The sequence below is a fragment of the Lissotriton vulgaris genome, chromosome 8, assembly GCF_964263255.1.
Source record: "Lissotriton vulgaris chromosome 8, aLisVul1.2, whole genome shotgun sequence".
In the NCBI taxonomy this organism is placed as follows: Eukaryota; Metazoa; Chordata; class Amphibia; order Caudata; family Salamandridae; genus Lissotriton; species Lissotriton vulgaris.
Genome location: NC_141696.1, coordinates 228,139,101 through 228,166,714, shown reverse-complemented (window position 1 = coordinate 228,166,714; position 27,614 = coordinate 228,139,101). Strand labels below are relative to the sequence as shown.

Sequence of the window (27,614 nt, the reverse complement as noted above, 5' to 3'; positions counted from 1 at the left end):
ATAGCGAATAATAGCGACTCGCTATTGAGGAAACGCAAAACGGCATTCATGTACTTTTCGGGGAAAAAATAGCGACTCGCACGCGGGCGCTAAAGCCGTTAGCGACCTACAAAAAACGCAGAATAATCGCTATTTCCGGCCACCAGCGATCGGGATTGCGAGTCGCACTCCCGATCGCACGGGATTGCGACTCGCAATCCCGTGCGATCGGGATTGCGACTCGCATTCTCGCGGGATCTGGAAAACGGGAAGACGCATTCCTAGCACCGTGATGACATCACAACCAGGAAGCAGCCAAATCCCACCCCCAAACACCACAGTGACGCTATCATTCGAGTGTACACGACGGAAAGCTGCCGCTAAACCTCCGTTAGCGACTCCCGACCCGGCCGAAATAGCGACCGCCATGTCCGACGAACCTCTGCCTGGCCCCAGCAACAGCGCTGGCCGCAAGCGCAAACTAAAGTTCTCCGAGCAGGAGCTGGAGAACCTTATAGAAGGGGTGGTGGCCAAACACGACCAGCTCTTTGGTGCCAACTCCAGGAGGGTCCCAGAACAGGAGAAGCGGAGGATCTGGGTGGGGATTGCCTCCAGCGTCAACTCTGTGGGCGTTGCGGACAGGTCGTTGGAGAAGCTGAAAAAGCGCTGGTACGACCTCCGAGGGCGTGCCAAGGAGAGGGCGGCGGAGCGCCTTGGTGAGGCATCAGGCACTGGAGGTGGTGGACCGACTGTCCCACCCAACACCCCCCTGGAGGACCAGGTAGAGGACACCTTGGAGAGGGAGGCGTGTGTTGGCGTGACCACTCTGGACTCCTCCCGCCCCACCCAAGACACCCACGGTAAGTGGCATGCGACTGCGACCCTGTCCCCTATGACCGTCCCTGACCAAATAGGCTCACTCATTGGCCCTTAATCATGCCTATGTTGTGCATCAGGAAATGCCCTGAGGCATTGTGGGAGACGTAGTATGTCCACAATGTAGTACCACCACAATGCGGCCAGAAAGGTTCCTAAGTGCGCAAATCCACAGCCATCCAGGGAATGTCACCCAGCATGCATGTAACATCTGCACGTCTGACAGTCACATGCACCTAATGAGTATCCACTTACCCTCACAGGTGCGGATGATAGCAGTGACAGCGAGAGGCTGCTGATCGATGAGGAGGCCCAGGAGGAGGAATCCCTACCCGCTACCCAGCCACCAGCCCCTGCCGCTGCGCCAACACCAGCAGCCAGGCCCCCCACCTTACCTGCTGCAACATCTGCAGGCCCACCGGCTGCCAAGGCCAGGCCCCCCACCTTACCTGCTGCAACATCTGCAGGCCCACCGGCTGCCAAGGCCAGGCCCCCCACCTTACCTGCTGCAACATCTGCAGGCCCACCGGCTGCCAGAGCCAGGCACCCCACCAATGTGCCTCCAGTGCCTGCCGCACCTGCAACACCAGCAGCTACACCACCTGCAGCTCGTCCAACACGATCTGGGCCAGCCAGATCCGCTACACAGCGGCCAAACAGCAGGAGGGGCAATGGGCATCTCCATGCCTGCATGAGCGTGGAGTGGCGAATGCTCCGTTTACACCAGCGCCAGTCGCAGCAGCAAGGAGCCATCCAGCTCCAGCTGCATAAGATCGGCCGCAATGTGGCGGGAGTGGGCGAGCGGGTGGACCGCATGACGGCGGCCATGGAGCGCATGACGGCGGCAATGGAGGACAATACTGCAGCGCTGGTGAAGCAGCGCAGTGTTGCAAGCAGGCGCCACCACCAGCTGTTGAGCCGGCTGTCGAGCTATAGTCGCTCAAATTATGTGGCAGCAAATGCCACCACCCAGCTGTCGCGGCGCTCTCTGACCCAGCAGCACCAACTGGTCCAGTGCTGCGAGGACATTACCCGGGTGCTGGAGCACTTGACCACCGCCGTGATCCCACTGCATACACCTGTGCTACCGGCCATCGTAGGGGGAGATGATGCGAGTGAGGCTGCCTCCAGCGTGAGCAGCAACTCTGCCACGCAGGCCCCCCCACCTAGGCGCAGCACCAGGGCTACGCCTGGTACAGCTGCCCAGGATGAGGAAGAGCCTCACAGGCGCCTGGGAATTGTGCGCCGGAGGCGCCAATGACATTGTGCCAGGGACACAGGCGCAGGCTGAAGCTAAGCCTGCCATGAACCTTTACATGCAGTATGCAGGAATACTGGATTTTGAAAATAGTTGTTACCATGACCCTTTTATCTTGTGATTCAAACAAATACATTTATTTTGCTGCACACATTCGCCTTGTGTAATCATTACATTTTGCATGCAATTGTGATATGTGGGGTGGGGGAAGGGGGTGGGCTAGAAATTGTTAGCTGTGATGTGGTTGCGACGTCTGTGGCCTTCAGCTGGGTTCTCCCCGCGTGCATGGTGCGCATGTGCTGGTGGCCGGTCGTCCCCCTCAGATTCACTGCCTGAGATGTCAACTGGTATCCGGCGCTTGGTTGCAATGTTATGAAGCATTGCACAGACAGCCACAATGCGGCAGCACGCTGCAGGACTGTAATACATGGCCCCACCTGTCTTGTGCAGTATACGGAACCTGCTCTTGAGCAGGCCAAATGTCCTTTCAATACAGTTCCTTGTCCGGATGTGCGCAACATTGTAGCGCCGTTGCTGAGGTGTGGCAGGGTTGAGGTAAGGGGTCAGGAGGTATTCCCGTAGGGCGTAGCCACTGTCACCTGAATGAGAGGAGCAGATGTTGATTGCCTGTGCAGCGCAGTTACTTCATAGCAATGTGACATTGTCGACAAAGTGTACTTACCAAGTAGGTGTCCTTCCCCATACTCTCCCCTGATCAGTCATGTGTGGAGTCCGCTGTGCCTGAAGATAAAGGAGTCATGGGTACTCCCTGGGTACTGGGCCACAATGTCAGTGATGATGGTCTTGGCATTGCAGACCATCTGTATGTTGAGGGAGTGGTAGGACTTCCTGTTGCGGTACATATACTCCGGGCCAGCTGGTGGGCAGATGGCGACGTGGGTACAGTCTATGCAGCCGAGGACATGGGGAAAATGGGCAACATTATAAAATTGTAGTTTAGTGAGGTCCAATTCCTGTTGGCTCGTGGGAAATGTGATGTGCCGGTGGAGCTGGCTGAGCATGGCGTCAACAAAAGTGTGGAGGCAGCGTGACATGGTGGGCTGGGATATCCCCCCAGCAGCGGCTACTATGCCCTGGAAACTGCCGGAGGCCAGGAGGTGCAGGCTGCACAATACCTGCACATGTGTGGGCACAGAATTGTTTCGCCTTGTTGGGTGCTGCATGATGGGGTCGAGTTCTTGTATCAGCCAGGTGATCATTTCCCCATTCAGCCTGTATTTTGCATAAATCTGTTCTCTGGTTTGGCCCAGCAAGGTGACCCGCTGCCGGTAAATCCTTGCCTGCCTCATGCGTCTCCTCCGTGCTGCTCGCTGTAGCCTTCGCCGCCTCACCACCATGTACATCCCAGGCATTGTGGAACGCCTAATGCTGCTGCTGAATGTCCTTATGTGTGATTGGTCAGGCCTGGACCTGTTGGTGATTGGCTAACAGTTTTTCAAATTTAGCTTCATCATGGCTTTTATGGTTACCACCTGCTTTGAGTTGTCCTTAAATTGCGCCGCGCAAACGTGCGATTTAGCGCTTTTCGCTAATGTATTTCTTTCATGAATGCCGATTGAGACAATATTGCGTTTCGCTAATCATTTCGCAGATTCCGTGGTTGGTCGCTATTTCCGTATCGCTAATGCTCGACTTCCCGGAGTCTGCGACTATTACAGCGTAATCGCTATTCCAATCGCTATTATTTTTTAGCGATTTCGCTATTTCGTACTTGAATGCCGATTCCGTGTTTTGCACCCGCAATTGCGTTTTCGCAGCCATTGCGGGCGCTATTTCGCTTCATGAATCAGGCTGTATATGCTGAAGGATTTCTCTGCAAGACGCTTCAACAACGCTTCAATTAAAACGTGAACGCTGTGTAAAACTCCTCAACTAAAACGCTGTGAAAGACGCTTACAAGGAACTGCCTGCCACTGTCTCAAGAAGACGTTAATTTTCATCGTGTCAATTACGAAGGTATGGCAATGTTTGAGAGAGGCGTTTGAAAGAAGCGTGAAGCGTGTAACGTGAAACTGCTATTTTAAACGCGCAAAAGCGGCATTATCGTTTCGAGTGAAACAAAAAATGAATCCTTGGCATTTTACAAAACCTTGCACGAGCTGTGTATATTTTTGAACACATTACCTAGTGGATGCGCTGTATCTTCTTGATTCCAACGGCAAACTCCAGGAAACACACGAATGACGCGCAATGCATTCTGGGACCCGCAATGCATTCTGGGGCGCGTTGCTTAGCAACTCTTCGATATTCACTTGAATTAACTGTTTACATGCCACATATTCATTAAAAACTCGATTTTAACTGCATTTTACCTACAATCAACACGCAATAAGAAGAATAAGACTACGGTGACTACTTTTATTTTGTTAATTTATTTTTTTTCTCTTCTTTTCTTCAAAATTATATATATTGACTTATAATTAATATTATGGAAACCAATACCATTTTAGCTCCTCCTAAATTCTTACAGGACCCTGGTATTCCTCCTATGAACTGGGAGGATTGGTGTGAATCATTTGAAACCTATTTAGAAGCCATTGGGGGAGAGGTATTTTTAGCTTCACGCAAATTAGCACTACTTAAACACAGCCTTGGTGTAGAAGGTAGAAAGGTATTAAAAACATTACCCTTACTGTCCAATAAAGTTACGTCTAAGGTATGTGATGTTGGTGATGAAGACCTTAGTGATGAAGAAGTTGTGTTTGATTCTTCAAAAATTGAGATATTTTCTTCAGATGAATATCTTGATTCTCTGAAAGCTTTAGAAGAGAATTTCGGAAAAAAAACAAGTATAGTGGTAGAAAGACATAAGTTCTTTTCAAGGGCACAGTTACCTGGTGAAACTGTGGAACAATATGTTACTGTTTTAAGAAGATTGGCAGTCACTTGCAAATTTAAGGATTTGCATGAAGAAATTATACGAGATCAATTTATTAATAGAACCAACAATACTAAAATCCAAGAGAAATTGTTAGATTTAAAAGATCCTTCTCTCCACAAAACCATTTCAATTGCCAGAAGAGTGGAAAATAATTCCAGATATGTTAAAGAGTTAAGCTCTGCACATGGCAAAGACTCTAAGTTTAGTGATAATAAAGAATCTAATGATGTGTGTGCTGTAGTTAATAACAGATCAAAATCTTTTGACTATAAACAAAACATAAAACGTGATTTTAGAATTAGACCTCAAACATTTTCCAATACTAATAAGAACACTATGTCATACAATAAACCTATACAATAAACCATCTTCTAGCAAATCTCAAAGTTTTAACAAACAATTGTGTTTCAGGGGTGGAAATGCAAAACATACTTCAGAAAATTCTTGGTGTCCTGCATCTAATGTTACATGTTTTAAATGCAACAAGACTGGCCATTTTGCAAAAATGTGTAGATCTGACAATCCTAATGCTTGGAAAAATTCTGTCAACTATATTGATCAGTTTAATCACTCTGATAGCGATACTGACATAGAAGTTATGCCTATTTGGAATGAGGTCAACCATGTTGATGATTAAATTCAACCTCCCAAGTGTGATATCATAATCAACGGTCACACGTTAATTCTTTGGGCTGATTCCTGTTCATTATATACCATAATTGATAAAAATATGTGGGAAGCTTGTGGCAAACCTACTGTTCAAAGAACACCTGTAGGTTATCTGGGTATCAAATTACCAGTTATTGGATGTTTTGTATCTGAAATAATTTTCAAGGACAGGAATACTTCAGGTACTGTCTATGTTGTAGAAAAAGGAAGAGCATTATTAGGATGGAAAGAAGTATGGAATCTTGGTATGACTCTTGATCCCAATCATCCGGATAAAATTGTATTATCTCCAAATTGGCACAAAAGAGAGTCTGATATAGTTTTACTAACTCAAGATGATGCCGGGTTAGAGTGGCACAAAAAATTTCCTAGTTTATTCAGTACAAAATTAGGGTGTCTTAAGAAATTTGAACATCGTATTATTCTTAAACCAGATTGCACTCCCATTGTCCACAAAGTACGCAATGTTCCTTTGGTGTTAAGATCCCAGCTTAAAGTAGAACTGAATCGTTTGTGTCAACAAAATATCATTGAACCTATTGAGGCATCAGATTGGCTTAGTCCAGTAGTTTTGGCATGAAAACCCAACGGAAAATTGCGCATGTGTGTGGATTTAAGAGATTTAAACAAGAATATTTGGGTAGATCGCTATCCCTTACCTAATATTAACGAGATGGTTGCTTCTGTCAGATGCTAGGTATTTTTCGTCTATTGATTTGTCAAATGCTTATCATCAGATAAAATTACATCCTGAGTCTCGTCATTTAACGTCCTTCATTACTCCAGAGGGAGATTTTCAATTTTTAAGAATGCCTTTTGGTTTGTCTTCTGCATCTGCTGTCTTCCAGAGAGTCATGACTAGAGTTCTTGAAGGTATACCTAACATGTTAGTCTTTCAAGATGATGTATTAGTGTGGGGTGAAGACAAAAATATGCATAATGAAATCTTGAATGATGTATTAATTAAACTTCAGAATGCAGGTTTAACGGTGGCTGCTGAAAAATGTAAATTTGCCACTAATGAAATTGAGTATTTAGGACATACTTTATCTGCACAAGGTGTTAAACCAAAGAAAAATCTATTAGATGCTATCAAGAATGCTCCATCTCCGTCAGACAAAGACCAACTTCGCTCATTTTTAGGGCTCGCGGAATATTATTCAAAATTTGTGCAAAATTTTGCTTCCAAGGTTTTTTGCTTAAGATCTTTAATGAAAAAAGGTGTTACATTTGTGTGGAGTTCTGAATGCCAATCAGTTTTTCAAGACGTAAAAAAAGAGATAATAGACGCTGTTGCACTCAAACCTTTTGATCCCAACAAGAAATCCATCATTGTTGTTGACGCTAGTGCATATGGTTTAGGTGCGGTTTTGATGCAAGGTAAGGACAAATCGGAATGGGTGGTAGCTTTTGCTTCCCGTACTTTGAAGGGCGCTGAACCATCGTACTCTGTTATTGAAAAAGAAGCTCTTGCTTGTTTCTGGGGAGTAAATTACTTTAGAAATTATGTATGGGGCACTAATTTTGAGTTAAGAACTGACCACAAACCTCTTGTTGATATATTTTCAACCAAAGGTGGTGGGAAAGCTACTCCTAGAATTGCGAAGTGGATTTATAAACTACAAGAGTATGATTTTTCTATGAAGTATGTACCAGGCATTAAAAATGTTAATGTGGATTGTTTATCCCGTCTTCCTATTTGTAGTGAAGATTCCGCATCTGACCAAGATGAGGAATGGTCAGTAGCTTCCATTCAAGAAGTATGTAGTGGTGTCATTGATGAGATAGATTGGAAAAAAGCTGTTGAAGATGACCATATTTTGAAAGAGGTAATTGTACGATTAACCTCACCATGCAAAAATTTCTCATGGAGCGATTGTGAGCTATCTGAATATAAAACTGTGTGGCCAGAACTTTCTTATAATATAGAAACAGGTATAGTCAGAAGGGCAGATAAACTTGTTGTACCATCTAGTTTACGTGATAGATTGCTTGATCTTGTTCATGTGGGTCATTCGGGAATGTCCGGAATGAAAAGGAGGTGCCGATGTGATTTTTGGTGGCCTGGTATGGATAAAGATGTGGAAAGACGTGTCAGAAATTGTCCAGCATGCACATGTAGTGATAAATCTCATGTTTCTCAAGAATCTCACATTAGTTCTGTTGCGTTTCCTGATAAACCATGGCAGAGATTAGCTATGGACATTTGTGGTCCGTTTAGTTTTGGGAATATTGTTGGGAAATTCGCTATTGTTTTAATGGATTACAGTAAGTGGCCTGAAGTGGCATTCGTGAAGGAGATTAAAGCTTCTAATATTGTCAATTTTTGTGATGAACTGTTTCATAGGGAAGGTGTTCCTGAAACCATCACCACTGACAATGGTCCACAATTTGTTGCCAATGAATTTCAAGCTTATTTACGTTCGTGTGGTGTGAAACACTTAACCACCGCTGTTTATTGCCCTAGAGAGAACGGCATGGTTGAGAGATTCAACCGAGTATTGAAGGAGTGTTTACAATTGGCTGCATTTGAGGGTACTGATTGCAAACTTGCCGTCAAAGATATGATTTGGAGCTACCGCAATACTCCACATTCTGCAACTTTGATATCACCTTTCCATCTTCTTAAAGGGCGTTCTGCTGGCAATAAGGTAACCCCCGCTTGGATGCTTAATGCCTCTAGTCCTGTTCTTAAAAAGAGTCTGGGTGACAGAATGCATGTGTATCAACAGAAATATGTTGATAGACACAACAGTAGAATTAAGAGGGTGGAGAGATCTTTTCTTATTGGTGATATTGTGAGATCGTCCCGTTTTGGTTTGTCTAAGGATGGTTCTTCTAAATGGTCTCATCCAAAAAGGGTGTTGGAAGTTATGGGAAATTGTGTTCTGTTGGATGATGGTCGCAAGTGGAATGTGTGTAATGTTGTTTTATGCAATGAATTAGAACGCAAGTTATGGTTAAATAGGAACTGTGATGTTTCCACATCCAAACCCAATCCAGGAGATTCTCCTACAATCAAATCCAATCCTAATGTGGTATCACCTAATGTTTCTACTTCACCAACCGTGTCAACTGGAACATCTTCTCCATGTTCAAGGAGATTATCTGGGAGGATTATTGTAAAGCCTGTTAAGCTCAATGATTATATGTTGTAACTATTATGCTGCTTTCTTTGTTTGAATATGTGTTTCAATTATACTTATTTTTTTTTTTTTCTTAGAAGGAAAGATGTGTTACATTATCCTTGCTATGTCTCTTTAATGTTTTAGAATGTCAATACACTTGTGATTCTTGTCAGAATGTTTTACTGGCACTTCATGATTACCTTTGGATCTACATGCATTCCTGAGACTTCTCCCATGAATAAACCTTCATAAAGACGATCTTTTTGAGTGTTTTTGTACATTTTAAAAATGAGAGATAGAACGCACTTGGTCAGCCAGTTCTTTGCAGTACTCTAGTACTAAGTCATCAGATATATTAATCAATGTATGACCTGGCACCCATGCCTGCCTCATTGCTCTTCCCATGAGTATTTTATGAGGACTCAAGCCTGTTTTTCTGTCTGGAATGCTTCTGAGTCCCATCAGAACAAGAGGTAAAGCATCTGGCCACTCTAATCGGGTTCATTCATAAATCTTTCCCAGAGGTTTGTCAAGGTGTATGGCAACATTGTTGCACCCTTGACAGAGCTGACTTCCAGGAAGCAGCCCAGGAAAGTGATTTGGACTGACTCCGGTCTGAAAGCTTTTGAGGCGCCCGTGCTCCTGGTGAAGAAATATAAACCTCCTAAGGGGTTCACAGATACACCTGGTCTTTTTAAACCAACAAAGAAGAGATTGGCACAGAAGCTGTAATATAAAAATAACATATTTAATAACCTCACATGAGGGAGACTGCATCACACAGAACCCTCAGGCCACTGTATGAGACAGTCTAAGGAGTACAGAGAACAAGGGCCTTATATATGCATAGGTTACATTAGTCAGCATAAAATCAAGGGGAGGTTCAGACACATACCAGCATAGAAAATTAATAATCTGGATATACAAGATTTGGTTGCTCAATAAAGTGGGGGGAGAGATATTTCTCCTTACATCAGCAAGAATAGCCCGACAGTTCTATTCTAGGAGCAGGTGCATTACACTATCTAGGCCCCTCTGAGCGTGTGCAAGGCTCTGGAAGAGGGATAAAGCACATGGCTAACTAAAATGGCTGCCAAGTACAAAATGGCTTTCGGCACATGCTAACAGATTCCTGCAATCTTTAACAGATAGTCCTTTTAGCATGAGCTAAAGATATTCCTATGATCTAGTAGGAACACTATTTTGTACATTGATTCTCATAAATGTATCAATATCCTAATTCATTGCTAGGTGGGCATTTTTATTCTAAACATTTCATTAAGTGGGTATATATAAGGTATAAGCAGAAGTACAAGAGGAACAGGGCATTCAGATAGTAGGAGAGAGTAATGACTTATCACAAACAGAATTATTATTTTTTTCCAGCCCTAAGCAAAAAGCAAATCCTAGAACCATCTAGTAAAAACATTTTCAATAGACTTTTCTAGTGTTCCTTTTATGAGGGCTAGAGTATCAATCAATGTATTCAAAAACAATCTTGGTTCCGGGGGACCAGGAGGACCACAAAGGCCCATAGGAGTTAGGACGAGGAGCCGCAAAGGGCTGTTCCTCCTCAAAAATGGGGCGACCAAAAGAGTACATTACTAACAAAAAAAGAAGTCGCCCTTGAGTAATTGAATCCGCTGTACAACCAGCCAGAGGGGGGCCAGAGGGGAGACTTCACCCTGTGTCCGTTTGTGTCTCACAGGAAGTCTCTTGTTGTTCCCACGGTGGAGCTGCCAACTCGCAAATCAGGAATCACAGCCCAGTTTAAGAAGAAAAGTCTTTCAACGATCCTTGTCCAGTGTCTCAGGCAGTGCACCAGTTTTCTTCACTTTGATCTAACAGGCACCAGAGAGACAGCACCTGTACCCTAAACTCAAGTCCTTCCCTAACTTCTGTTTTGCTCTGTTGGCACACTGCTCCTTTGTTGGGGCCACAAATTATCCAGTATGCCTAGGTATCTCTTGATCAACAAAGGTGCAAACTTGCAATCACTTTGGCACCAGGATTCAGGAGGCCTGATACTAGGATCTCTGAAGCAACCCTTGTTTAAAAAAAAAAAGGGGTCACCTCAAGCAAAGCCTCCTCGCTGTTCTGGTCGGTCTGTGACTCTCAGCTGGGCATCAACAACTAGATCCACAATTTCTCCTTTCTGATTTGTGACCCCGTCTTTCACACAAGACAGTGGTACACATTTCACATCCAGGTGCTTTGGCTTTCACTGAGGTCCTAGTTGGCAGCAACGTATGTGCTGGTTATCTTCACCTTGGCTTCAAGCTAGACTGGTGCTGACTCCCCAGGCTGGATCTGATGTCCGTGCCCCTCTGGCAATGGTTGTAAGGCAGCGAATATCTATTGGTGGACAGAACAAAATGTCTTTAGAGAAGGCACAGAAATATTCTAATTAAACCAAAGAGGATCGTCTCAGAATGAATACTTCCTAGTCTTGGTACGCCCCATATATTAGCAAAAAACACAGTTGATGGACAGAATGTAGAACAATGTCATACATTCACCCCAGTACAAGGATCTGGGCCTAAATCCATCATTTTTTTGCACTCCACACCACCCTGGGTTAGACACTGGCTATATGCAAATCAGCTCTGACCCTGTGCCTCATGGGAACAGTCCAGTCCGAACTACCAAGCCATGTCTTTCCCAGACCGGAATCAAGCATCCAAGGACCGGGTTCTGGCTATCAGCCTTCTTCAGCCTGGATAGCTTGACTCCAGTGGTGTGGAGAGCCTGGGACTCACGTCAGAGTATACCCAGCACACTCGGGGTGAAAATTGCAGAATGCCAGAAACACGTCCTCGGAAGCTTGTTTCCGGTCCAGGGAAGACATGGTTTGGCAGTTCGGGCTGCACTGTTCCCATGAGGCACAGGGTCAGACTGATTTGCATATAGCCATGTCTGAACTGGGGTGGCAGAGTGGGCTAAAGAACGGTGATGGATTAAACCCAGATCTCTTGACTGGGTGTGAGTGTCTGATTGATTCAGAAGCTCTGTCCATCACCAACCCCTTTTGTACCGCTTTTGGCCGCCATAAGTGTGGCAGGGTATGCTCAGACGTGAGTCCCTTGCTCACTTTGCCACTGGATTCAAGCAAGCCGGGCTGAAGAACATCAGAGGGATCCAGACACCCGGCAACGCGAAGAAGGAGGTCAAGTGTTCGCTGTACATGGACAATGTCACCCTCTTCTGCGTGGATGGAGAATCAGTCAAATCCCTGCTGGAGGCGTGCACAGACTTCGGAAAGGCATCAGGGGCGAGAATCAACGTGGACAAGTCGCAGGCCAAACTCTTCGGGCGATGGGACCTCTGCAACGAGCCTCTCCCCTTCCCCATCGAGGCAGGACTGATGAACATCCTCGGCATCTGGTTTGGAGGACCAGGGGCAGCAGCAAAGAGCTGGAACGATCGCTTGGCCAAGGTGAAGCAGAAACTGGGTCTCTGGAGCCTGAGAAACCTGAGCATTGAGGGGAAGGCTCTGGTGCTCAGGAACGACGCCCTGCCCGTGCTGCAATATGTGACACAGGCCTGGCCACTCCTGGCCAACGTAGCACGGGCCATAAACAGCATGGTGTTCCACTTCATCTGGCACTCAAAGATGGACAGAGTGAAACGGTCGGTCATGCACATGGAGCACCGCAAAGGGGGGAAGGCAGTCCCCGACATCCCAACAATCCTCAGGGCTTTCTTTGTGTGTGGCTGCGTCCGAATAACTCTGTTAAATATGAACAAGGACCACTCTGCCTACTAAGTCTTCCGCATTTTCCTCCTCCCGGTGTGGAGATGGCTGGGATGGGATAAGTGGGAAAATGCAGTAACTTTCAACTGGGACCTACCATGGTACTACAGGGAGGTGGAAAAGTTTGTGGGTGAATTTGGGCTAAACTGTGTCATCCCTTGCCTTCGGAAGCCCAAGACAATCCGCAAACTGATCAGGACCAGGGACACCACCGAACCAGTAAGCGATCTGCCCCCAGCAACGGCAGCGCACGTGTGGGAGAATGTATCCTCCCCAAGTCTGACAAACAGACACAAGGACATAGCATAGATGTCTGTGAAGGGGGCCTGCCAGTAAGGTCCTTCATGCACAGCAGAGGCCTGTGCCCGCACAGGAACTGTCCAAGGGGATGCCCCGTAGAGGAATCTGCACACCATCTCTTCTGGGCCTGCCCCTTTGTCCAGAGACTACGGGCTGTCTTACGCCAAGAACTGCTAGCCCTCATCCCCTACGAGAACATTACTGAACAGTCCATGATGTACGGGCTGTTTCCAGGGACACACACGAGGAAGCTATCCAGGGGTGCTGGAGGCTCCTTTGCTGTATTAAAGACATTCTCCTGTTCGCCAGGACCCGCCTGGTGACCAATGGAGAGGTGGTGAACCGAGAAGGGTGCCGCAGAATGGTGCTCAGCCTGCTTAAAGACTATGCAGCCATGGACAAGCAGAAAAGTGAGGAAGAGGAAGAACTGTAACACCCCCCCCCTGCCCCACTGGACTCTTTAAAGTGGCCCCATTAAAACCTGCAAACGCTATCTGCAGACAATTTTGAACGCCAATCTGACGACTTGTAAATGTTTATCTGCAATGATTAAAAAGTTAAAGTGGACTGCCTTCCCTAAGGGGGAGGTACCACTTCCTTGAAAACTATGTATCGCAAACTTTTAAGCACTTAATAAAAGTCTTTGCCACAAAACTAACACAAAACAAAACGGTCCTCGGAACCTTGTTTCCGGTCCAAGGAAGACATGGTTTAGCAGTTCGGGCTGCACTGTTCCCATGAGGCACAGGGTCAGACTGATTTGCATATAGCCATGTCTGAACTGGGGTGGCAGAGTGGGCTAAAGAACGGTGATGGATTAAACCCAGATCTCTTGACTGGGTGTGAGTGTCTGATTGATTCAGAAGCTCCGTCTATCACCAACCCCTTTTGTACCATATATTAGCAAGGCATCCAAGAACCACTTCATCTATCTGAGAGTAAAAAAAAACCCTGGATTTGAAGCAGCTAAGGAAGTCTGTGTTCATTTACTAAATTCTGAGGAAAAGAGAAAAACGAGGCAAGATGGCAGCTGCTTAATGTGGCTGGTGCAGAGCTGCAGTGAGGACGCATCACAGTAGGAGCCTGATGGCTGTATAGCGGAATCCCAGGAGCCCGCCCGGCAATTCACAGCACTAACAGGATTATTCACGAGGCTCAGAGTGAAATGTGGACGGCACTTACGTGTCGAGGATCAGCGAGGCAGCTTCTCCGGGCGTTGGCTCGAGCACTGGAGACTCTCTCCCCCAGCCGAGGCCGCTGCAGTGGTTGGGAGGGCGGAGTCAGACAGGGAGGCAGCTGTGCGGAGCGGATTTTGGAGCGGAGTGCTGCCGCAGTCAAGGAGACCGACGTGTGCCTCGACAAAGGAGGAGGGCAACGGGGAAAGAGATGGCCCGAAAGTGAACCAGGGATCCAAGGCTGGTTATCAGAGGAAAAAACGCCCACAGGAAGAGATTGAAGCTGAAAAAACGGAGGACGTACGGGGCGAAGGAGTCCCCCTGGCGCAACAACAAAGGAAGAAGCAGCATGGGGCCCCTAAGATTCGACAAGCCACCGCCTCCATAAAAGACTTGTTCAATAAAGCGGGTAAGGAGAAAGTGATCAAAGACTCGGGGGGCGATCTAACCCCACAGCTACCCCAAGAGACAGGGTCTTTGGTATCTTCAGCGGATGCTTCTAACAATCCTGCCCCTCTTTTAGAACTTGTCAGCTTGGGGTCTGAAACGGAATCCTCGGGTGGAAATGTAAGGCTAGCAGAGGTAGCAACCCCAGCAGTAGATACATTAAGCAATGGAGGAAATGTCGGGAGCAATGTGTGTCCCCAGGTGAAACAACTAGCGGAGGGCTCCCAGTCTTTGTCTCAGGATGCTGGGGGTGACAGTTATTTCTACATCGCAGACTACAGGGGCGGTTAATACGGACCCCGTGGGGCCTGAATTGGGTTGGGCCGAAGGTAGCGCAGCCAGCGGAGGCGATCCTGACAAGGAGAAAGACCAGAGTGAAGCCTTTTACTCAGTTTCAGAAGGAGCAGAGTGGCCAGAGGATGAGGAGGAACACAGTTTAAGTCTGGACTCAGACAGTGACCCCGAGCTGGATCTACTGGCAGTTGATCAGCCAGCAACCGTGCTAAAATCCTCAGTGGCAGCAAGAGGGCAAGCACCTATACAATGGGAACTGAGCTGGGACCACTCAGCTGTCCTACCACTACAGGGTATCCCGAGGGAGGATCACGCCCAAATGTCCCTTTTGGAAACAATACACCAAGAAATATTAGCCCATATAGAGGAGACGCAACAAGATAACCGCAAATCGCAGGCTGCTATGAGGAAAATGCAGTGCGTGGTGCGGAAACTCTTTAAGGTTTGTGTTAATACAGGGGACAGGGTGTCAAATTTGGAGGAGCGGGTGGGGTCTACTGAAACGGAGGTAGCTGATGCTGTATCTAAGGTCGAAGCCCAATGCTCCCAGGTGTTGGACATTCATTGGAAGCTTAAGGAGATGGAAAATAGGCTCAGAAGAAACAACCTGAGGGTCTTGGGAATCCAAGAGGGGGGTCGAGGGCTCTGACATAAGGGCATATATTATCAAGCTCTTTCAACAAGCCTTTCCGGAACTGTCCAGTTCGGATTGGTCAAATGAGCTGCAGAGAGTGCATCGTACACCTTTTAAAGTACAAAGGAATGTCAAAGAAGGGGATAAACCCAGGGCAGTTTTGATCTTCCTTGGAAACTTTATTTTGCGACAGGCAATCGCAGATCGGGCCAGACCAGACGCCAGGAGAAGCAGTGATGGGGTATCTTTCGTCGTCCGCCAGGACTTCTGCCACGCGACCGTGGAGAGGCATTGGTGCCTCAGGGGCATGATCAAGCCCTTTCAGGACAGAAAACTCCAAGCCTTTCTGATAAACCCAGCGCAGTTAAAAATTATTAATGATGGGAAAACGCTGTTTTTCGCCTCAGAAATTAAGGCTAAAGAGTACCTTGATAGTTTGAGTAATTAGCCCAATTCAATGGTATAAAACTGTTCTATGAAATGAACCATAGTCGGGACATGGCCTCTTAGTGTGAAGCTTGGTTAGATGTTATTTTGTTTGGGCTCCACGGAGTTGGTAGCAACTGATTTTTGGTTAACTTTGTCCTCACCGCAAACTCACTGCACGCTCATCATATGCATAGACTAGGTCTGTGCGCCTCACAGAGTAAGGGGGTGCTACTGGAGGGGTTGGGTTGTAGCGGGGTGGCATGGGGGGCTCAGGCAGGAGGGGGGAGGAGGGGGACGGTGGGCTTGGTTGGGTTAAACAAGAAAATTGGATGAAATGGTGCAATGTTGTTATTTTGGGTAAATCCGGATTAAAGATATGCTTATCAAAAGTCAGGGGAAAGGAGGCTCAGGATTCTACTGTAGGTCAAGGTAATTGCCAGGATGGCAAACGTTAGAATATGTACACTGAATGTGGGAGGATTAAACGATTGGAAGAAACGTCAAAGATTGGCGTTTTTCGTGAAATTTAATCAAATTGATTTTCTATTTCTTCAAGAGACCCACCTTCCATGGGCAAAGAGGAACCGTTTATTCCTTAATGGTTTTGAGTTGGTCGCTTGTTCGTCACAATCCTAGACTATTAGGGGTGTTGCAATTCTAGTCAGGAAGTCGCTGGGAGGGGTTAAACAGGTTAAGGTAGATAGCTGCGGTAGATGGGCTATCGCTGAAATGGAAATGGGGTATACTATATGTGTGGTCCATGGACCCAATGAAGACAACCCGAAAATGTATTACTTCTTGGAAGTTGAATTAGTTAGCTGGCCCACACCTTTAATAATGTGTGGAGATTTAAACACCTCAGCTGAATGGAACGATAAGGTAAATTATGCAGGGCGAAAACCGAGAGTCTTCAGGGCAATAAAATCCCTCATGGGGTCACTTGGATTAATGGATGTATGGGGGTCTAAGGAGCCCCAGAACCCTGGTTTCACTTACTTCTCTAACCCCTTTCAGAAGCATACTAAATTGGACTTTTGTTCATTTCTGCATCAGAAATTAATAAATTTGGTATATCTAAATTACCGAGGACGATTTGGGACCATAATCCGTTGGTAAATACTTATGAAAGGACTATGGTTGAAAGGCAAAGGACATCCTGGTCATTTGAAAGGAGATTACTGGAGGATAAAAGATTTGTAGCTCATATTACGAAGTGGACTGGAGTGTTTTTTGCTGCAAATAGATATAGCGCATCTCGTAATATTGTCTGGGAGACTTTTAAAGTATCTTTAAAGGGGGAATCAATTAGTTTTTCAGCTAAGCTTAGAAAAGAAGATAGGAAGGTGGTAGAGCAGCTTTCGGAGAAGTTAACTGCTGCAGAAGAAGAACACATTAAGGTAATTGCCCTTGGAAGGGATGGTAGTGAGAGTCATTCGACGCTTCAGGCCATTAAGGCAGAATTACAGAAAATAGTTACCCAGAAGGCAATTGGTGAGTATCAAGCTACCAGAGCTAAACGATACGAAACCGGAGAACATGCAGGTAGAGCCCTTGCACTTTGCATAAGGCAGGAAAAATCAAAAAATACAATTACAAAGATAGTCGAGAGTGGTGAGGTGCACACAGAGGCCAAGGAGATTTTACAGATTTCTAGAAACTTTTACCAGAGATTGTATGAAGAGGAAGAATGTGATGGAGCCCAGGGGGAAGACAGTTGGGATACAGGCCCATGCCTGGACGATTTAGCAAAAGGGGAATTGGACAAGGATATCACTTAGATGGAGGTCAAATTTGCATTACAGGAGCTAGCCTCGGGGAAGGCAGCCGGACCCGATGGTCTACCTTTGGGGGTGTATAAACGTGTTGAATCAGATTATTTTGCTTCTTGTGGATCTCTTCAAAGGGATACTTTGTTCAGGGTTGATCCCAGATTCTTGGAAAGAATCAAATATTATAGTTTTTCACAAAAAGGGGAAACCAAGCGATAACCCAGGGTCATATCGACCAATCTCTCTGATAAATGCAGATACCAAGCTGTATCAAAGATTTGGGATATAAGATTGGACAGGATCATTGGCGGTCTCGTCTCCCCTTGGCAACATGGGTTCGTTCCAGGGCGTGGTACCACAGATCATACTAGCAGGGCTATAGCTCTCTTCGATGCCCATGTTGCCACGGGAGGGGGGATGGCCATGATCCTGCTTGACGCAGAGAAGGCTTTCCATCGTGTGGCCTGGAGCTTTCTCTGGGGTATTCTGGCAGGGCGAGGTTTCGGGGACAAAACTATCAGAGCGCTCAAGGCAATGTATTCGAATCCCGTTGCAAGAGTGACTGTTATGGTTGAGAAGTCGGAATTATTTGCTTTAAAGAGAGGAACCCGCCAAGGTTGCCCGTGCTCCCCGATCCTGTTCTCCCTTTATATAGACCCTTTTATTCAGGTAATACTAAGGTGTCCCAGGATTAGGCCAGTGGTTTTAAATGGTTATGAAAATAAAATCCTGGCTTATGCGGATGACCTTGCGGTCCTTACTATCAACCCTCAGCAGGCAATGTTGGCATTGTCTGATCTCGCCAAGCGTTTTGGTGGGCGACCTGGTTACTTGCTCAATGAATCTAAGACGCAGATAATATGCACCAATAATATAGTTAAATCAGATTCTAGATTTGTGGAAGCAGCTACTTATTTAGGTGTTAGAATTAATGCTTCTGCTGGTAAAACAGTAGAAGAAAATTATATCCCACTTATCAGAACTATAGAGGCTGACTTGAGAAGAATAGATGTGTTACACCTTTCTCTGATAGGGAGGTAAAACGCTGTTAAAATGTCAATGTTTCCTAAGGTGTTGTACCTCTTTCGGGCCATACCCTTATTCCTGGAGGAGAAAAGAATCTAGAATCTGTGTTTATTAGATTTATTTGGCAATTTGGGAAGATCAGGCGCTCTACTAATATGATGTCTCTTCCAAGGGAGAATGGAGGACTGGCCTTACCCAATTTAAGATTATATCACTGGACCTGCCTATTGGCACAAATGTCTGTGCTCTTTCAGTTAGAGTCAAGTTCAGGCGAAGTAAGCAGTGAACCCCAGTAGCCACCTTCTATCTTTGAATTATTGTTAGGAAGGAAAGCTTTGGGTTTAATGCTGTGCGAAGTTGACTGGAGATTTTACAAGAAGGCCAGATTCAAGATTTTGGATGGGGCCTGGCAGGTTTGGAAAGCTAGTGTGAAGGCCTTCAACATACCCAAAGTTAATTATTACCTACACATATGTAACTCTAGCCTTTTCTCTCAGATGGGGGTGGATAGTACTTTGAAGGTTTGGAGGGGGATGGGCATCAAGACATTTCGGGATATTATGGAGGCAGAAGGGGTAGCAAGTTTTGATGTCTTGCAAAGTAGGTTTTGGAATACCAGCTAATCACTGGTTTGTGTATGGCCAAATTATACGGTCCCTTAAGGTATTTAGACCTAAACCACCGCCACCGGAAAATTTCCCTCGGTTAGATGTCTTGACCAGGGGCTGTAAGAAGATTAAGGTAATATATAATATATTTCTGGGGGGAATTCAAGATGATTTGGATAAGATAGAAGTAGCTTGGGCTAGGAAATTGGGAAAACCTGATGTGGATGTTGACCTGGCTCTGCACTTGAACAAAAAGATCTTAAACCTCAAACTTGCGGGCCCAGCATTATAAAACGGTGCTCAACCTGTACATTACGCCGGCTAAATTATTCGCCTGGGGGGTTAGGGAAAATGATAGCTGTCCCAGATGTGGGGCGAGAAAAGCAGATCTACTGAATATGTTCTTTAATTGCGCCACCTGTTCCCAGTCAGGGAGGAGATCGAGAAACTATGGAAGGGGCTGCTAGGGCATAAGATCGTCCTATCCCCTACCCTGATGATACTGGGCACAGATTCAAGCTTGAAGCTGGGAAAAGAAGAGGAAGCCCGGGTCTTCATGTCAGTGGCTGTGCTTAGGATTTTAATTTCTGCAGGGTGGAAAGATACTGTGGCCCCATCATTCCAAATGTGGCTCTCCAGATTGCTTGGAATCTTGCCTCTATGAACAAAAAGGGGTGAAAACTCTGGAGTTTGGTAGAAAGATATGGGCCCCGATTACAAAATGGCGGGAGGCAAAAATTTAAATATCTGATTTTTATTGCTGCTTTACTTACTATCGGTTCTTTTTTATTTGCTTTCTATTTGCTATTTTAGCTTACAATGTGGCTTTTATCTTATGATATTTTGAATTGGATTAAGAAGATTTGAATCCTCCCTAATTCTAATTCTATTTATGTAATTCTTTTTACTGATTGTATATATTCATTCTGCCCGTTCCCCCAGTTTTGTAACAATGTCCGGATTAAATGAATTTAATGTTTCTCTGTAATGCACTGTAAAATCACAATAAAAAATAAAAAAGCGATGGAAAAGAGAAAAACAATACAGACATACTCCAAATCCTTACATCTGTGTATTCCTATATTACTATTCTGAAGACCCTCAAGAAAAAAGGAAATGTTCTACACTTTTACTCGTAAACTTTGCAACAGAATGTGATCACTGATGCCACTTCATGCCGGTCTGTGACCTCATTACCATTTTTCTTGCAGTGGTTTGAACAACATTTTACAAAGACTAGGCCCATGATATTAATGAAAGAGGACAACTTCAATAATTGATAGATTTTTAGATTTGTCAAAGGGGGATCATAATACAACCCATCAAACAATCTTAATTGATTTCATTAAAGGTACTAATGCAATGCTGGCTGTGCCTTTTTGAATTCCCAGATTGCTATTGGTCAGTGGTGTACGAGTTTTCAATGGATGGGGATTATAAAGCATCCAAAGAGATGGCTTTAACATTGTTTATAGCTAGTATTACATTGTTAGGAATGATATAAGCTCATGATCAATATAATACCTTTATAAAATACATGATTACTTCCACTATAATGAGCAGGTTTCACATATTAATAACTCTTGCAGGCACAATGTTCCTGCAGTAACAAGTCAGCAAGCTAGACTAGTATACGAGACAGCAACTAAAAGACTGTACGGATGCCGAAATGAGCCTTGTTGCTTATTACATTGCTCATTTAAGTCTCACTGCAGAAAAGCATTATCACATGATGAGAGTAGAAAATATCTATGCTGCATCAAAACTGCTGAATAAACTTTGCGCATGAAAACCCACAGTGAGGCAATAATCATTGTTTTTCATCTCTGACTTGAAAAAAACTGTTACTATACCCATAATTGTTATGCTTTTTATGCAACTATTTATTGTATTTAGACATTTATTTTTAAGTGATTGACCATTCTTAACATATGTGTTTGCAAATGCTTGAAACAAGATACTATACATTGCAGACAACCACTAAATTAGACAGCATTGGTATGCCAAGTAAGATGTGCTCCTTTGTCTTCCATATACAAATCATCTCTCATAAATCACCGTGTAGGTCTTGTGTTTTGAATGCTCTAATATACGTATATATTTTATAGGCTATTGCTTCAGTATTAGGCTACTGACAGTAAGAGTTTAAGAACTTTGCATAGATCTAAAATAACCAAATATGTAATAATCTCTATAAAAATTATTTGCTTTGAATCACACAGCACTATTAACTAATGATATATAATTGTCTATTTTTGTGTGCTTAAAGGCCACAACATAATGGGCCTTCTACATCCAAAGTACCTTGCAAAAATATTCATGATGTATTCATACATTTTGAAAAAGAATTTCCTGTGACTCTGAATGTTGATACCCCAACAGGTCATTGGTTTTACGTTCTGGTACTAAATTTGTATATTTCATGTATTATCATAATTTGTATATATACTTTGAAAAATTACTTTCTTTGAATGATACTGTGTTGATCGATTTCTTTGAAAGATGACAAAGCTGTAACCAGGGCTAGGATCCAAAAGATGATACTTAGGGGCATATTGTCAACAACTTGCGATATTTTTCACAAAACGTGATAAGCGCTTTATGTTCCTATCGTCATCTAATACAGGATTTCATCGCCATGTCAGCGGTGTATTAGCAAAGCGCCGCTAACAAGTGATCGCTTCCATTTCCGTCGGAAATGTATGGCGATAAATGTAGCCCGACGGCGAAAAATGTAGCCCGACGACAATAAAATAGCACGCGCCAATGCAAAAAATGTTGTGGTGGGCCAATTCGTGGCAAATTCGGTTCGCTAATTGGCACCACACCTGCATTTTCACCTTTCAGATGAAAAATGCACTATAAAAGGCCCTCCATGCGGGATTAAAAAAAATGTTAAATGGCAAACACCAGAGGCGACATGGAGGAAGCTGGGACCAGTTCTGAGGCTACAAACAATCCCACAGAGACCCAGGAGGACCAGCCAGAAAACAAGGGGAAAGCCAAGAGGAACCCCAAGTTCAGTAAACAGGAAAACAAGGTCCTGATTGCAGAGGTGACTGAACACGAACAAGAACTGTTTGTCACCACCACAGTGCCATTGTCAAGAAAAAAATGAAATCTGGTGTGACATTGCCACCAAGGTGAATGCCATTGGAGAGATGAAGAGGACAGTGGAAGAGTGCAAGAAGTGCTGGACTGATACAAATCGCAAGAACAACGGTGGTTGGAGTGCCGGGTCAGGATAGTGCTGAATGTAAGCAGACACAACAACAGCCATGGAGTAGGTGGAGTAGGTTGAGTGGGTGGACGGGGTGGATGGGCCCAATGGCACTCATGCACAATGAAACAAATTGATTTGTTGTTGTATAAATAATTTGTTTGGACCAATTGTGGGCACAATCCGAACCAAGAAAATTATCACTGAATATTGTGGTGTTTCTATGCAATTCAAGGACTTGCTACAGGATTTTTTGTGAAGATTTATCGTTTGACCTAACTGTGAGACAAATATGTCTAAATGTAGGGATACTAGAGAAGAAATGGCTTCACGTCTGTTTGGCACTAGTCAAGCTGTAAGTTCTAATGTGATTAGGGAACCGGTTATGGAGGGATTATGTGCTAAGTTTCTAAAGCTAGAAAGGCTTAAGAAATTGGAAATGTCCAGATGGTGGGATGGTATAACACTGCAAAAATACCTAGACAACCAGAAAATCCCACGGGGTCTACGTATTTTGATCTTCCCAACCTTTGAGGACCTGGACGAGGAGGCTCTCAAGGATTGGGAAGAGAATTTTAAACAGTCATCCCATACAATGATGCGGATCCTAATACGCCATTCAGAGAAAAAGGTCGCTAGCTTAAAACAAGAGATTGTAGATTTAGAACGTGAGATCGATGAGTCAAGCCTCAAGGATATAGTGAAGAAAAACTACGAAATCTTTGATGGCATATTAGGTAACTATCAAATTTACCTGAGGGACAAAAAACTCAGAAAAATAAAACGTGATGATAAGGACTATAAAACAGGACGCATTTACACCTTCGCCCACAAATTTGACAACATAAAACCAGGGGGAGAAGGCAAGAGAGCTAGAGAAGAATCCATTAGTGCTAGTAGCAGTTCGGTCTCCTCTCTCGACATCTCATCCTCAAAAGATGGTGGGGCACCCCTGACTATCACTCCTAAACGTAATTTTTTATTGGAGATGGAGAGGATCAGGCAGGGGAAGAAGGTAGTAAACACAAGACAAGATCCAAAACCAGGAGGGGTGGCAAAAGGTGGAAGGCCCGGGGGAACAAGAGTGGAAATACCACACCCAATGGACACCCGATCCAAGAAAAACTAATCAATATTGAACATCTAGATAGCACTGATAAGGAAGAAATATCTGGTAATACCTTGACTATTGTCAACATATCAGACCGCATTCTGACAGAAGTAGAAACTGGAATACTCCAAAAGGGATTGAGCTTTTGACCATCACAAGTTGGGGACCCAACTGAATTAATGGTGGACCTTTAGTGCGACTTTTGAAATTAAAAGATCATTTTCAGGATAATCCTGCTGTACAGTATGAGAGTGTCCCTGTGTCTTCTTGTGTTTCTACCATCTCTGATTTATAAAATGCTCAGTTATTGTTATCCATTGAAGGTGATGATAATCTTTCCTTACAAGAAATCAGGGCAGATCTCAACATTGAGGAAGACTTGACGATCTCAAGCGGCCTAAACCACGCTCTAAATTTATTCCGGCCAATACCCATAAGAATATTGACCTTTTTAGAGAAAGGAGTATCAAGGGATCTACATACGATGATTGATTGTCCTAATAAGTACATAAACACACAACATAATATGACTAAAAAAGAAAGGCTGGTTTTGGAAGGGCTTGCTAAGGACAAAACAATTACTATCAAAGAAACGGACAAGGGTGGGAATGTTGTGGTTATGAACACCACGGACTACAATAACGAGATCAGCAGACAGTTAGCTGACTCGAGTTGTTATAAAAGTTTGAATGATAACCCTATTCCCTCCCTTGTCTCTTATATTAACACCAAAATCCATGACTGGGGTGAGATTGGCCTTCTTTCAGATGAGGAGTGTAGATACTTGAAAGTCACGAATCCTATGGCACCCTGTATCTACATTCTTCCCAAAATTCACAAGGCGAGCCAATTCCCCCCAGGACGGCCAATAATATCAGAGATAAACTCACCCACAGAGCGACTTTCCCAATATGTGGACGGTCTCCTCCAACCATTTGTAAATAACCTGCCTGCATATATCCAAGATTCAAGAGATATATTGGTCAAGTTTGATGGCTTTGTTTGGTACTAGGACCTACTCTTTGTAACAATGGATGTGACCGGACTCTATACGTGTATCCCACAACATTTTGATATAAGAGCTGTATCTTCCTTTCTGGCACCTAGAACGGCAGACCATGTCCAACATAATGGTATGTTGATCGAGAGGATTGAGATAATACTTTCAAGGAATTTTTTTGCACTGTGGCACCTGGTACCACCAGGCCAGGGGTACTGCGATGGGGAGTAAATTTGCTCCTTCGTACGCTGGACTGTTCATGGGGTGGTGGGAAAAGGAGCACGCATGGGGTAAATATGCCTCCCCCTTGATCGATATGATTGTATTCTGGGGGAGGTATATTGATGACATTATCATGTTGTGGAAAGGGACTGAAGATCAACTGGTTGAGTATTACACCTACCTAAATGACAACCCCTACAATGTACAAATGACCATCAAGTCCAGTAGAACCAATATTGAATTCCTGGACATTTTGTTTTACATAAAGTAAGATACGATACAAAGCAGTATGTATCGTAAAACTACTTCTTGTAACGGTACGCTGCATGCGTCGAGCGCGCACCCAACCTCAGTAATCAACAACATCCGATTTGGGGAGATGGTGCGAGTTCGTCGTAACTGCAGCACAGATGACAAGTTTAGAGAACACATTGATGACCTTAAGAACAGATTCAGAAATAGAGGTTACGATGAAAATGTGTTAGACAAGGCAAACAAAAGAATACTAAAGGTTTCTCGAAGGAGTACTCTGGTCAAAAAACAAGGGAACCGTAAAAAAGCCCAAGAGAAATCGACAATTGCGTTTATAACTCAATATACACAGAATAGTACCAACATTTTTAAAATCTTGAGAAAGCATTGGGGCTTGCTTACGGAGATACCAAATTTGAAGAATGTTATCACAAACACACCAAGAGTAACCTTTAGAAGAGGCAAGACATTACGCAATCTGCTATGTCCAAGTTACCCAATGACACCTAAAACTAAGACATGGCTTCCTACAACACCAAATGGATTCTTTACATGTGGTGGCTGTAACATCTGCCCACTTGGCAGAAACAGAATTAAGAAATGCCATTATAACACAAATCGAGTGTATGAAATAAGATACTATATTAACTGCAATACTAGTCACGTGGTCTACATAATTGGCTGCGAATGTAATAAGATCTATGTGGGCAGTACGGTACGGCCACTAAAATTAAGAATTCAGGAACATGTTTGGGCACTTAAGAACTATGACCTTAAATACCCAATAATTAAACAACAAAGGGTGGTGATGGACAGAGTCTCTGAATTAAGCAGAATACTCTCACCCAGTCAAGAGATCAGGGCTAAATCCAACACTGTTTTTTAGCTCACTGCACCATCCCAGCTCAGAAACTGGCTATATGCAAATTAGTCTGTTCCTGTCCCAGTGCATGATGGGAACAGGGCAAACCAAACTACCAAGCCAATTCTTTCACTGGGAAGGAAACAAGCTTCCGGGGACCGGTTTCTGGCATTACAGCCGTCTTCGGCCCGGCTTGCTTGAATCCTGATGGTGCAATGAGCAAGGGACTCACATCTGAGTATACCCTTCCACGCTTATGGTGGACAAAATAATTAAACAACAAGGGGTGGTGGTGGACAGAGTCTCTGAATTAAGCAGAAAACTCTCACCCAGTCAAGAGATCAGGGCTAAATCCAACACTGTTTTTAGCTCACTGCACCATCCCAGCTCAGAACCTAGCTATATGCAAATTAGTCTGTTCCTGTCCCAGTGCATGATGGGAACAGGGCAAACCAAACTACCAAGCAAATTCTTTCACTGGGAAGGAAACCAGCTTCCGGGGACCGGTTTCTGGCAATACAGCCGTCTTCGGCCCGGCTTGCTTGAATCCTGATGGTGCAATGAGCAAGGAACTCACATCTGAGTATGCCCTTCCACGCTTATGGTGGACAAAATAATTAAACAACAAGTGGTGGTGATGGACAGAGTCTCTGAATTAAGCAGAATACTCTCACCCAGTCAAGAGATCAGGGCTAAATCCAACACTGTTTTTTAGCTCACTGAACCATCCCAGCTCAGAACCTGGCTATATGCCCCCCCTTTTTTGAATCGTTTTTGGCCACAATAGGTGTGGCAGGGTATACTCAGACATGAGTCCCTTGCTCACTGCACCATCAGGATTCAAGCAAGATGGGCCGACGATGGCTGAAATGCCAGAAACCGGTCCCCGGAAGCTTGTCTCCTTTCCGGTGAAGAATTGGCTTGGTAGTTTGGTCTGCCCTGTTCCCATGATGCACTGGGCCAGGGACAGACTAATTTGCATATAGCCAGGTTCTGAGCTGGGAGGGTGCAGTGAGCTAAATAACGGTGATGGATCAAGCCCTGATCTTTGGACTGGGTAAGAGTGGTCTGCTTAATTCAGACACTCTGTTCATCACCACCCCCTTTTTTTAATCTTAAATACCCAATGGCATACCACATGCGAGAACATCACTAGGACATCAGAAATATATGGTTTCATGGTATTGATTACATCCCCCCCACATCCTCGGGGTGGTAATCGCGAACTGATTTTGCGCAAGAGGGAGGCCTCTTGGATATGCCGCCTTAGGTGTCTTGAGAGGGGACATAATACGGAAGATGAAATGCACTACCATCTACAATAGCCCAGTGACCTTCTCTGACCCTTATGTCATGGTAGTGATGACATAGTATTATGTCCATACATCCTGTACCCTTACTGTAAGCCGGTGGTTGGACTCACTAAATTCACATTTTCCCTATTTTTATGATGAGATAACCAATGCCTACATTAACTTGACCAGGATATGTGTTCTGGATTTGGTTAAACACTTTCCACTAATGTTTATGATCTTTTGTGTTCTGAGAAATTTCCTGTGTCTATAAACAGCCTTCATATTGTACCTCATATGCCCATTTTTTGCGGTTTTACAGTACTTCCCACAAAATATCTGCCGAGGCCGGTTAAACATAGAAAGCAATGTGATAGATATCGTATGTGGCAGAACGTGTGCATATG

The 27,614-nt window shown here is 44.5% G+C and overlaps 1 pseudogene; it reads left to right on the top strand.

Annotated features, from left to right (window-relative positions):
* Positions 1-11,996: 11,996 nt before the first annotated feature.
* On the top strand, positions 11,997-13,299 carry LOC147696910 (uncharacterized; annotated as a pseudogene).
* The last annotated feature ends 14,315 nt before the right edge of the window (positions 13,300-27,614 follow it).